Genomic DNA, 11324 nt, shown 5'->3' with positions numbered 1-11324 from the left:
GTTTGGTCTCATCAAATATTCTTTATTTCATTTTCAACCTTCCATGTTCATATCATCTTCTCATGAAGTTTCATTAGGTTGTCTTCAACACATTCGACTGATTGGTAATTTGACAGTAATTTCATATGGATTATTATACTTTTAATTAAGGCACGTCTTCCTACAAAACTCATACTGTTAACAAAATAAGTATTGTGTCAACACCCCCCTAGTGATTGTCATTCCAGTCACTGACAGACTAAAATTCCAAATCGTATAATGGGTATTTCCTATCATTATGCTATTTTTGTGGTAATCTGACTCTAAGCAGATGTAGAGGATTATGTTTGGAAGCGTCTGCTAATCTGGATCTGATCAGGTGCAGCTCTAGAACCCTGCCATTAAAAGGGAAATGTCCACAATAATAAATCACAGCCATGGATAAACAGACGTGCAGCCACAACAGAGCAAAGAACATCTGTTATTACCTAATATTGGTGATAGATAGACATTGTGTTTTGTGCCGCAGACTATATAATGGTTTTAAAATTCTATTAAGGAGCAAAATGTGCATCTGTGTGAGACAGTCAGGTGACTTTTTACATCTGAGGTCAACAGATGCTGTCACATTAAAAATCGCACCTCAGGAAAAAAAAAGCTCAACACAATACATCACACCCTGCCAGCGAGACGTGTCCGCCACCAGTGTCAGGGTCACAGAGAAAGCCGACATTCACAAGTCGTTAAATCCACCTAATGAAATTTCACAAGGGCAGCAAAAATGAAGGGGAAGATGAGGATCTTTTCACTCTAGCAGAATCGGTTGTGGCCTTTATTGTTTCGCTTAACACACTTCAGTGTGCAGTGAAACGGCCGCAACATGTAAAAGCCTCAAAAACTGGCTCTCCTCCACGCAGCCCACCACCCTGACTTCACCCCTCGCCCTTGACAAATGTGCTCGGCTCACGGGTGCAACTGTTCTGCTGAATGGCCCTTTCCTGTTGCCCACCCTTAAAGCGAAGGCAGGCCCCCTACCTCCCCCAACCCCCATCCGCCATATTATCGGATTGAATTGCGTTTGACCTTTGTGGAGAACAATGGCTGAAGGCCTTTTATTTTTCTGGCCTTCTCAGTTCCTAGAAGAAGGACCTCTTTACTCTGTTTTCACTGCAGTGTGCTGGTAATTCACAAGCAAGATGACAGGCTGATCTATGCACAGCGAATGTGTGTTTCCGTACACCCGAGGGTATATACAAGTGTATTGTTTGCCAAATGTGACTTGTATCTACTCAAATTACTGTTCATAGGTCAAACGAAGTATAAAACCTTCATAAAAGAACCATTGATGTGACTTTATTTTTGGGGCCACCCAAACTTGCTACCTAACTGCACTGTCCAAGCATCAAAAGGCCCTCTGAAAAGAGTAGTTCATAGTAGTTTAGACACAGCTTTGCTAAAGAGGCCACAGCAGTGAGCGCTCTTGCCCTGAATACACGATAAAAGGTTTACTGTAAATTCTAAATGCCGTTTTCTGCAAGCCATACATCACTCATGACCATTGGGTTCCACCCTCACTGCACAGTGCACCCTTCTAGCCACAGCTTTCCAGATGATACAGTACAGAGGCTTCAGTTCAGGCAGATCTGCCTTTGAATAGCCTGCAGCCAATGGATTTTCTCTGGATAATACAATGTTTGGGACAGAGAGGCAGGGATTAGTCCAGACGGATACATCCACCACCCCCCACATGCCCAATCTAATTAGACTGGAATCAGTTTAAGATGAAAGCAAGCCCTAGCATCACCGCACTAAATACTGGAATTAGTATTCCCCGCATGGGAATTTAATGATGGAGACTGAAAATCCAATCACATTCACTCCCAGTTTAGCCCCTCATGCATTTGGCCTGGACAATGACGAAACGAAAGAACAACAACAATGATTTGTCTGTCAATAGATATTGACCAACATCACATCTGAGGCCACTTGTGTATTGGCGTTACTATGTTGTCATCGTTTAACAAGGATAAACAGCTTATAATCAGATATTTAGACAGTCTGTTTCTGATGTAAACCTTTGTCACATACTGACTCTTCTAAAGGCGCTAACAGGAATATATCACAACCGGAACTGAGGAAGGCATGCCCACAGTCTTGTGTGTCTGTTTATTTGCATTAGTATACACTAGTTCATGTCCATATATACATGTTCAATGCCTCTACGCAGTGTTTTCGCTGCAAATCAACACAAAAAAAGTTAACCTGTTTTCCCTCTGCTTGTCCTTTTGTTCCTCTTACTTAGAAGGCTGCATTTGCACATAAAATCCTTTAACAGAGATTGGTGAAGTTTGTTATTAATCATTTCCTTACATCAAAGCCCTGATTGCTGCATAGGATTTGAAACTGTCAAATTATTGATATCAGGCCGACAGCATCAGATCCTTTTTAGTTTCTATTATCTTACAGACTTTGAGCCCACAAGCGCTGATAAAACAGAACACATTTTGCAGCACTTATTCATATGGAAACATTTTCTCTTGACTTTGTCTTGCCCTTATTATTATTATTATTTCACTACATAAGTATATGCCATCAAGGGAACTCTATTTTAAACCCCTTAAAATGCAAGCCATATTTCAGTTTCAGGCTGGTGATTAACGGCACAGACCGGAAATAACTCCAGCACCTGTGTTCCATCCACCGCACAATTTCTCCTACACCTGTGTTTCATCCACCAAAGCATTACACCTGAGAAATCAGGAAACCATTGTCCCCCGTGCACAAATACTCAACATGAAATCGTATTATTTATTGCTCGCTGTATTTGGGGGTATGCACCAAAGCAGAACCTCTTTTTTTACTAACAGGTGTAAAGCAACTTTTCAACTCCTCCAACAATGGATTCTGCAAAAACTTTTCTACTTTTTACCCCCTGGAGGAAATTCAGTGTGTTTTTTTAGTAAATGAGGAGATAAATAGTGTGTATGCAGTTGGCAGCCCTGCATCAGTGGGGAAGAGGACACAGCAATCTAGGCAACAAAAGACACAATTTTCAGTCGTGATGCATCCTTTAAGATGGGAAGTAAACATTAACAGCATTTTCTCTGGATTTCACCCAGACGTCAACAAAGGCCACACACAGGCTAACACATGAAAAAAGGCAATCTAATCTTTTTTTCTATATGTTTTTTCGTCTTCTGCTGGCTTGCTTTTAGTGTTTGCTGCTGCACTACCTAATTTCTGAGGTACAAAAGGGAAGAAGGACGGTGAGGAAAAATGGAGGGGGTTGGAGTACACCTGCCTTATCACTGCATTGTGGATGAAGGATACAATCACTGCTGGCATTTCAACAAGACACACAGCCAACTAACACATATTTTAAAGTGAAAGAGGAGGAGGAGGAGGAGGTGTGAGGGCGAAAAAAAAGAGGCAGGCCCGAGAGGAAAAGAAAAAAGGACGCAGACAGACAGGCCAACAGGCTGACAGACTGAGTGTAAGAAAGAAAGAAAGAAAGAAAGAAAGAAAGAAAGAAAGTAGGTGATATAGACTGCAAAATGAGCAAATGATAGAAGTGAAGTGAGAGTGAGGGCAGGAGAGACAGAAAAGGAGGGGCGACCTGAGAGAAATCAAACATGGGCTCTGTGCAGCAGAGGTACGTCGGCAAACGAGCATGTTATGGCGGCCCGCTGGGACTTCCCCGGCAGATCGTTTGTGCTGTTTCCCAATCTGTTCTGAGGAGCGGCACAGCCCCACATGGGGACGTGTGAAGGCGTCAAGATGGGATTGCTTAAGACAGATGAAACAAGGTGTTTTTTGATGCCATCTCAAGCGGACAAAAGCCTGATTTCCTGTTTTTGCCTGTGACACAAAGGGTGCTGTGTAGTTTGCAGAACAGTTCAAGGCTTTTTTGTTGTCAGGGCTGTAAATAACTAAACACATGAGAGGGGAAGTTACCGAGGTTCTGGATCCACATGCCAAAAAACTGCAAAACACGTTCTCTCTTTTTTTTTTTTTTTGGCATGACTTAACACCTGTAACAAAGAAACGATATTACAGTTCTCTCATCAGTTTTCTTACATATTTTCCTTCAGTGTGAAAACAACGTGTAAAGTGAATAGCCTGGCGCACGCCCATTTAACTCTGGACAACCGCGGTTTTCTTTACATTCACTGGACCCCTGAAACAATACCATAGTAACAGAGATCAAAGTGTCAGGCTTCGTAATATTGCTTTACATTTTAAAGGGCGCTGAGCAGCCAGGCTCAGGTTTTTACAAGGCGCGCTGAGTCGTTGGGGAAATAAGGGAGCAATGGAGGAGGGAATGAAGGAATTTTAGGGGGTGATGGGATATGTCTCACTCTTTGTTCACGTACACACACGTACACTCCCGAACTGAAATCATACCATGTGCAGCGGAAGAGCAGGCGGTGAGGAAATAGAAGCTAAATATAAAGTGACACGCTGCATTCCCCAGGTCATTCACAGGCCCTGCACCAAATCACAATGCTCCGCAGCTCGTCGTTTATCATACACACAAGCCCGAGTCTCGCAGAGAAAAATTATAAAAACAGCCAAATAAGCACGCCCTGTCATTTATAGAATCACTGATGATGGGGTGAGGAGATGCATTGACATCAAATTGCTTCATTCTTACGGTCCTCTTTGTGTATCAACTCAGCATCCTGGCAGGGACATTTGTAACAAAAAGCTTTTTTAATGTTTAAATGAAAATTTTAATGAGGCCCTATATTGCTTTTCCTTTCGAGTCTTTAAGAGCTCTCTAAATCATTAAAACTTCCTCTGTCTTTGATTTCAAGGTCATTTGAAGAAATAAGGCAGCCTTAAGTGGCCCTCAGACCAAAAGTGGCCTATATGCCAAAGACCGCAAATGAATGTAGCCTAATGCGTTTTAATTTGCATTCATCTTTAAAAACACAGAAGAGCCATCTCTAAGTTATAATAGGCTGAGATGGCAGTTGGAGGCCCTCTAGTCATTAGTAGCAATGCAGCTCCTCTAAAATGAAGGCCTTTCTCATCTTGTTTTAACATAAGCCCATTACTACAAAGATACATTAGCCTGATGCCCATTGCCTGTTTGTCTGCATGCAATATTTCCGTCTGGCTATGTCTGAGCACATGTATATGCGTGGTTTCACCCCTTTTTTTCCCCCCTTGCCTGTGAGCATGAACACATGCAACGCGGCCAATTCAGCAAACACATGCGTGAAAAACAAAAGATGCTCGAGACGACATGCATTGTTTGTTTAATCACGTGTTAGGAGATGACTCTGTAATTATGTTGTCATCTGCACGCTTCTACATGGCAAAATTGGGCCGCTGCAACATGCCTTGCTCCGTGCTCATAATTCCACACTTTGAGCTTTAACGGTCAAAAGCGAGATACATTTTTTTGTTTTTTTTTTTTGTATCACAAACCACCACTGTCTGGAGCAGTCACATAAAGCCTGTTTGACAGGCACGATGTGTCAACCCCCACTGCATATGAGTGTAGGGCAACAGATGAACGTACAATAGAACAGCAATATGGGTCTGTCTTATTTTCTCTTGTTCCCCCCATCCTTCTCTTTCAATTTTGCTTCACGTTTACTTCTCTCCTCTGTTCAATTTCCTCGCCATTCTTTTGCCTCGTTCTTTATCTCCCTCTTTCCTGTGTATCTCTCTCTACCTCTCTCTCTCTCTCTCTCTGCGAGGATAGGTGGTGTGTGTCTGTGAAAAACTGAACATCTCCAGTGAAATTGGTTTTCTGTGGAGAAACTGATGGATCACTCTGTGTTCCTGACAGAAGAAGGGGATTGTTTATGCCGTACAGACAAATACATGTTTACACGCACATGCACACACACACATATGCAGGGGTGAGAGGACAAGGGGGTTGTTATGCCGAAGCAGAATTAATTCTTATGAGCCGTAGATTGCTGTTTATGGGAAAATACACTTTTAAGCTGCTAGAGATGTAATCTAGATTGTAGCATTCCCAACAATGAATTATGGTTTTGGAGGCAACAGCTGCGGCAGCCTTCCTCTCGCCCTCCATTTCCTCAGTACACACACACACACACACACACACACACACACACACACACACACACACACACACACACATAGATTAGTGGCAAAATGTACTGCTTTTAAAAACAAATGACTTCATATGCCCGAAAAATCAGGCACGTCCATATACATGCACGCACACACACACACACACACACACACACACGCACACGCACACGCACACAGCATGGACATCTAACTGTAAACTATTAAACAAAGGAATTATTCCCATTTTCAGCCTGAACAGTGTTATCATCTTTTCTTTTAGACCAGCAACCTCTATTAGAAGAGGTGAGAAATGATTCCATCACCAGCAGTCTCTCCTTCTCCTCCTCCTCCTCCTCCTCCTCCACATACATAGGTTCGTAGCACTAAACGCAGATGGAGGTGAAACTTGCCTACATCATCTTTCCAGCATCCAGGCATTGCGCACACAAAAGGTCTAAATTTCACTCTGCCGCGCATCAAATGCTGGCTTGGACCAGGCACACACACACACACACACACACACAGACACACACACACACACATCACAGCCGCTATAAGACATCCTCCACACTTATTTACAAGCATTTACAAGACAAGAAAATAAAAGAGGCCTCACTTTCACCATCACGTTCCAACTCTCTCCCCTGACCTCTCCCCCTTGCCGTTCCCAGACTGTTTTATGTATTGTTCTCGTTCCACAGAGACATCATGCAACTCACCACAGATACAAAACATGCATCAAATATTGATTTCTTACTTCTGATTTCTTTTTTAAATGTCATCTGTAATAATGATGCACATTATAAAAGTAATTACAAAACATTGCTTAATATGATTTAGTTTGCTTTAAAAATAAATCATGTGGATCAGGTTAAAAATAACAAACACACAATAATGAATTAATAGACAAACTATTTTCTATTTAAATTATTGAATCTCTGGCAAAAGACGTCCTGGATTTCACCCAATAAATCACGACAATGAAACGATTTAGAAATGTTAAACATATAACTTCTTGTGCGGTCGACTTGTATTAATGTATGTTGGAAATAACGTTTTTTTATTCAGAGATTAAATTCATTCCTTGTCTTCTCCCCCCCTCCTGTTTTTTTTTATTTTTATCAGCACTCATGCAATAACGTGAGCGGAGATGGAGCAAATGTATTCCACCCATATGTATGAATGAATGAATGAATATGATTACCAAGTCTTGGACCCTCTCAAGGACGAAGTGATGTGTTCCTCCAGCGTGTGCCGTTGACAGCCGTGTGTGTGTGTGTGAGCGCGTGTTTGTCTGTGTGTAGTTTGTTTTCGCTGTGATGCATTTTAAAAACCAATGTTCACCTTAAGTCCGTGTCTCAGGTTCGGGCGTATGTGTAGCTTGGAATTCAAATTTTGTGAGTAAATTTTTCTTTGACTTGTCTATGTGTGTGTGTGTGTGTGTGTGTGTGTGTGTGAGACAGAGATCATGTGCAATTAAAGGGTCATATGGTGTATGTGCGTGCAGAGGCTGTCCTCTAGGACTCTGTGTTGCTTGTTGTGGTGTGATGACAGCCCCACAGTGCACACACACACACACACACACACACACACACACACACACACACACACACACACACACACGTACACAAATACCCATCTTTCCCTGCGCTCCTCCCTCACCTCTTCAGTGACTGTCACATTCAAATGCAGCCGTTTGCAGGTGACGTACCCAGGAAATGCTGTTCTGTAATTGTGTCGCTCTGTCTTCCTGTGGTGAGGTAGCCGGTGGCTTGCCGCCTGTCTGCCTGCCTGCCTGTCTGCCTGCCTGCCTGCGAAACACCAGAATTACCAACTGAGGGGAGAGAGGGGTGACGGCAAGAGAGGAGGGGAACCATTAAAATGCAAAATCACCACTGCGGTGCAGTGCGGCGCCCCGCTCCCTCACTCTTCCTCCGAGGCAGCCATCTTATGATGGAAGGAGTATTTGTTTGATGGTGTGTGAATGTGTGTCCGCTTTCGGTCCGCGGGTGTGTATGTGCATGCATCTATATGTCTGTGTGTTTGATAGAGTGTGGAGTCGAGCTGCGGCGGGGAGCGGTGAGATGGCGTGGGGTTGGCAGGCGGGTTTTGTGTGTGTGTGTGTGTGTGTGTGTGTGTGTGAGGCAGGGGTGATAAATCAGTGCTAGGTAAAGGCTTTTTAATGCAGCGGACCCCTCTCCCAGCCTCCATCTTCTGTCAGGGCTCAGTAAAAGATGAGAGCCCCCTGGGGAACAGCACTAGCCCACAGCATAGCAGGACTACGCCGCAGGTCACACACACACACACACACACACACACACACTCATAAACGCACACACACGGGGGCCTGACGAATAGCCACTGACTAGGCCTTGTGAATGAGTGAATACATGAATAACTGAATCTATTGAATGCATGAATATATAAATAAAACTTTCCACAGGAGCCACGTTTATTGATGAACACCCCACAAATAAATGTGTTTTTCAAATGATTTCCAAATGAATTCCTAAATGATTTATGGCCAGTGATATTGCATTTATATCAGAGAAAATATTTTCGTCGAAAACAGAATGGATATTTGGTTCATTTCTGCCTGTGCTCCTAAGGTCAAACAGAGTCTTTGTCGATGATGTGCCTTGAGTCTTGAAGCGGCCCCAAGTTTCAGGGGGCCGGATATGAAAAATATGTGGAATTTGCCAACATCTGACAATACTTAGTCGGCAATATATCTCCTGTCTGATAGAAAAATGTGTTCTGAATTGCAGATACGCTCTCTTTTCTGGCATACCTTTTTAATTTGACTTTGAGGGGAAACACGCCGAGCTCCTAGATAGACAAGTAGAGATATGACTGCTGAATGTTGTGGAGGCCTTTGTGGATGGGGCAGAGAGGACTCCAACAGCTTGGCGCAGGAGACAAGCACAAACACTTGAGAACATAATACTTGACAATGAGCCCAGATTGTCAGTTAGGGGCCCTACAGAGAAAAGTCTGGCATGTTTGTGAAGAGGATGAAAATAGAGATGATGAAAAATGCCAGAGAGCTGATTCTTGGTTAGAGTTTCAGCCTCAATTTATTTATTTATTTGTTTTTAATATAAATGTTTTTATTTATTAAAAAATCTGGCATCAGAGGAGGCATTGCACTTTCACAATCTTGGAAAACTTATGATTATAAAATATGGTTTTATTTCAAGATTTTAGCTGTAATTGTGAAAGAAAAAAGACAACGTGGTTAAATCAGCATGCATTTATATGACGTTGGTGGGTGCTGCAATAATATAAATTAATCATATTTGACGTGGTCCCAGTTGGAACAAACCTCTTTAACCTGGCTTAAAGCTCACTTGTTAAGCTCAAGCACCACACAGCGTAAGTTAAAACACCTCTCAGCGTACACTTAACTTCAACCACAAATTATAGAATTAAATTATATGAATCAGCATGGCGGCAGATAATTATTTTGAGCGCTACACCAGAAAAAAAAAAAAAAAAAAGACTACTCGTGAGAACCGCACACCAATTTGAGTTTGTGTAGCTGCTCTCCTTGCAGGTACCGGAGGTGGGCGTGGCAGAGCGTCATCAGTAAAATGGAAACACCTGCTGTGCTCATTAGAAACACAGGCAACACCTTTGACCTCTGCCACTCTTTTAAAAACCCTCTTGGCAGCTCAGTTGCTGGTTTTCTCTCCTCCCTGCGACGCCTGTTTGGTTTTCGGTTGAAGTGGTTTTCTGTGTTCCTGCATTATGTTGCACTTTTCTACACCTACAAAGCACACAGTACCAGAGTCTTTAGGACGTAGGACTTTGTCTGCTTGGAGAACTCCACAGTGGTGTTGTAGACCTCATGTAGTACGACAGAACAACATCATAATCATGCGTTTTCCCCTGTAGGGCACAGCTCGGCGTTCACTCGAGAGTATATCGGCTCCGACAACGCGTAGCTCCACTCGCAGCCGTGTGTTTGTGTGTTTAGAAGCGGCGGTTCAGTTTGTACTGTACTCCGTGCCGAGATGAGAAGGTTAATGTGCATGTTTGTGTGTGTTTATTATTCTTTCTTGTGCGCGCGTGTGTCTCCGCGCATCTGTCGGACCGAGCAGGTTAATGCTGGTTGACACATGCGGTTCACTGATCTCCTGGAGGAGTCGAGACTCGCAGCAAAAAACCTTAACACACAGGTATCCATGGCAACCACAAAAAAAAATTATATTTCTTCCTTCCCCAGCAAGCCGGAGATTCCGAGATGCTGAAATGCACAAATGCATTGTCGTTACCCAGCAGCCTCGTACTTAACGGGGTTAGGCTTGTTCCGCCTGGTCTTCTCATTGTTCAGCGTGTTGCCTACACATGTAATTTAGAAATTCCTCTTGTTACCATTCCCCAACAGAAACGCCATATTATCTTTACATGCAGGGTTGACGCTTCTCTCCATGCCGATGTGAGGTTTTCGTCACTGAAAATTCTTTCCATCCACAGCCATTGTTGTGTGTCTGATTTACCTTCTTACATATTTTTGCTCTGAACTCTGCAATGAGATTTAAAATATGAGATTTAGTCAGTAAAACGAAGAAATAGTCGTCAGATTTGCAAGACATTATCAAATATTCATGTCACTTTACATGGGCTCCTGCTTGTATTTGGTTTCTTGTGAGGGACGATGGCCTTGTAGTAGCATTGATTGACAGATGATGGGGGATAAAGCTCTGTTCCACTTCACTATCTTCCTCTGCTGACAACTTCTGGTTGATTGCACGATGATCAGAGCCCCCCCCCAGAAACAACAAATGTTTATGGAAATTAGTCTATAGCCTGAGCTCCAACGATATAGAACAAAATATGAGAGAGAGAGAGAGAGAGAACAATGTTTTTAAAATTTTGATTTTTTTCACATCTAATCGGTGAATTATAGAACTGGAGAGAGTGAACATGAACATTCAGCTATTCAACATATCATTTTAATAACCTCAATTATTACAGTGAACTGAATTTAAAATGTTCCAACTTAAAAAAAAAGAAAAAAAAGAATACGTTTTCAAGATTCGCTTCTCGGTTCATACACGACACATCAGACAAAAAAAGACGCGCATTCGACTATTTCGTACTCAAAGGTGTACCAGCGCCGGAGCCAGGCACATGCCTCCTTTTTCATCTCTTTGAGGGGGAAATAGGAATAAGCACATTGTGTCCTGCACTACATTCCTGAACAAGCAGAGGTTCAATCACATTTGCAGAAGTTATCAAAACTTTCAAAGAGCTCAGCTGGCGCCTTAAGCCACAGGAAATTC

Source organism: Eutrigla gurnardus (genome assembly GCF_963514095.1).
Source record: "Eutrigla gurnardus genome assembly, chromosome: 18".
Taxonomy (NCBI): Eukaryota; Metazoa; Chordata; class Actinopteri; order Perciformes; family Triglidae; genus Eutrigla; species Eutrigla gurnardus.
The sequence above is the reverse complement of the archived record's forward strand: the minus strand, read 5'-3'. Positions refer to the sequence as shown.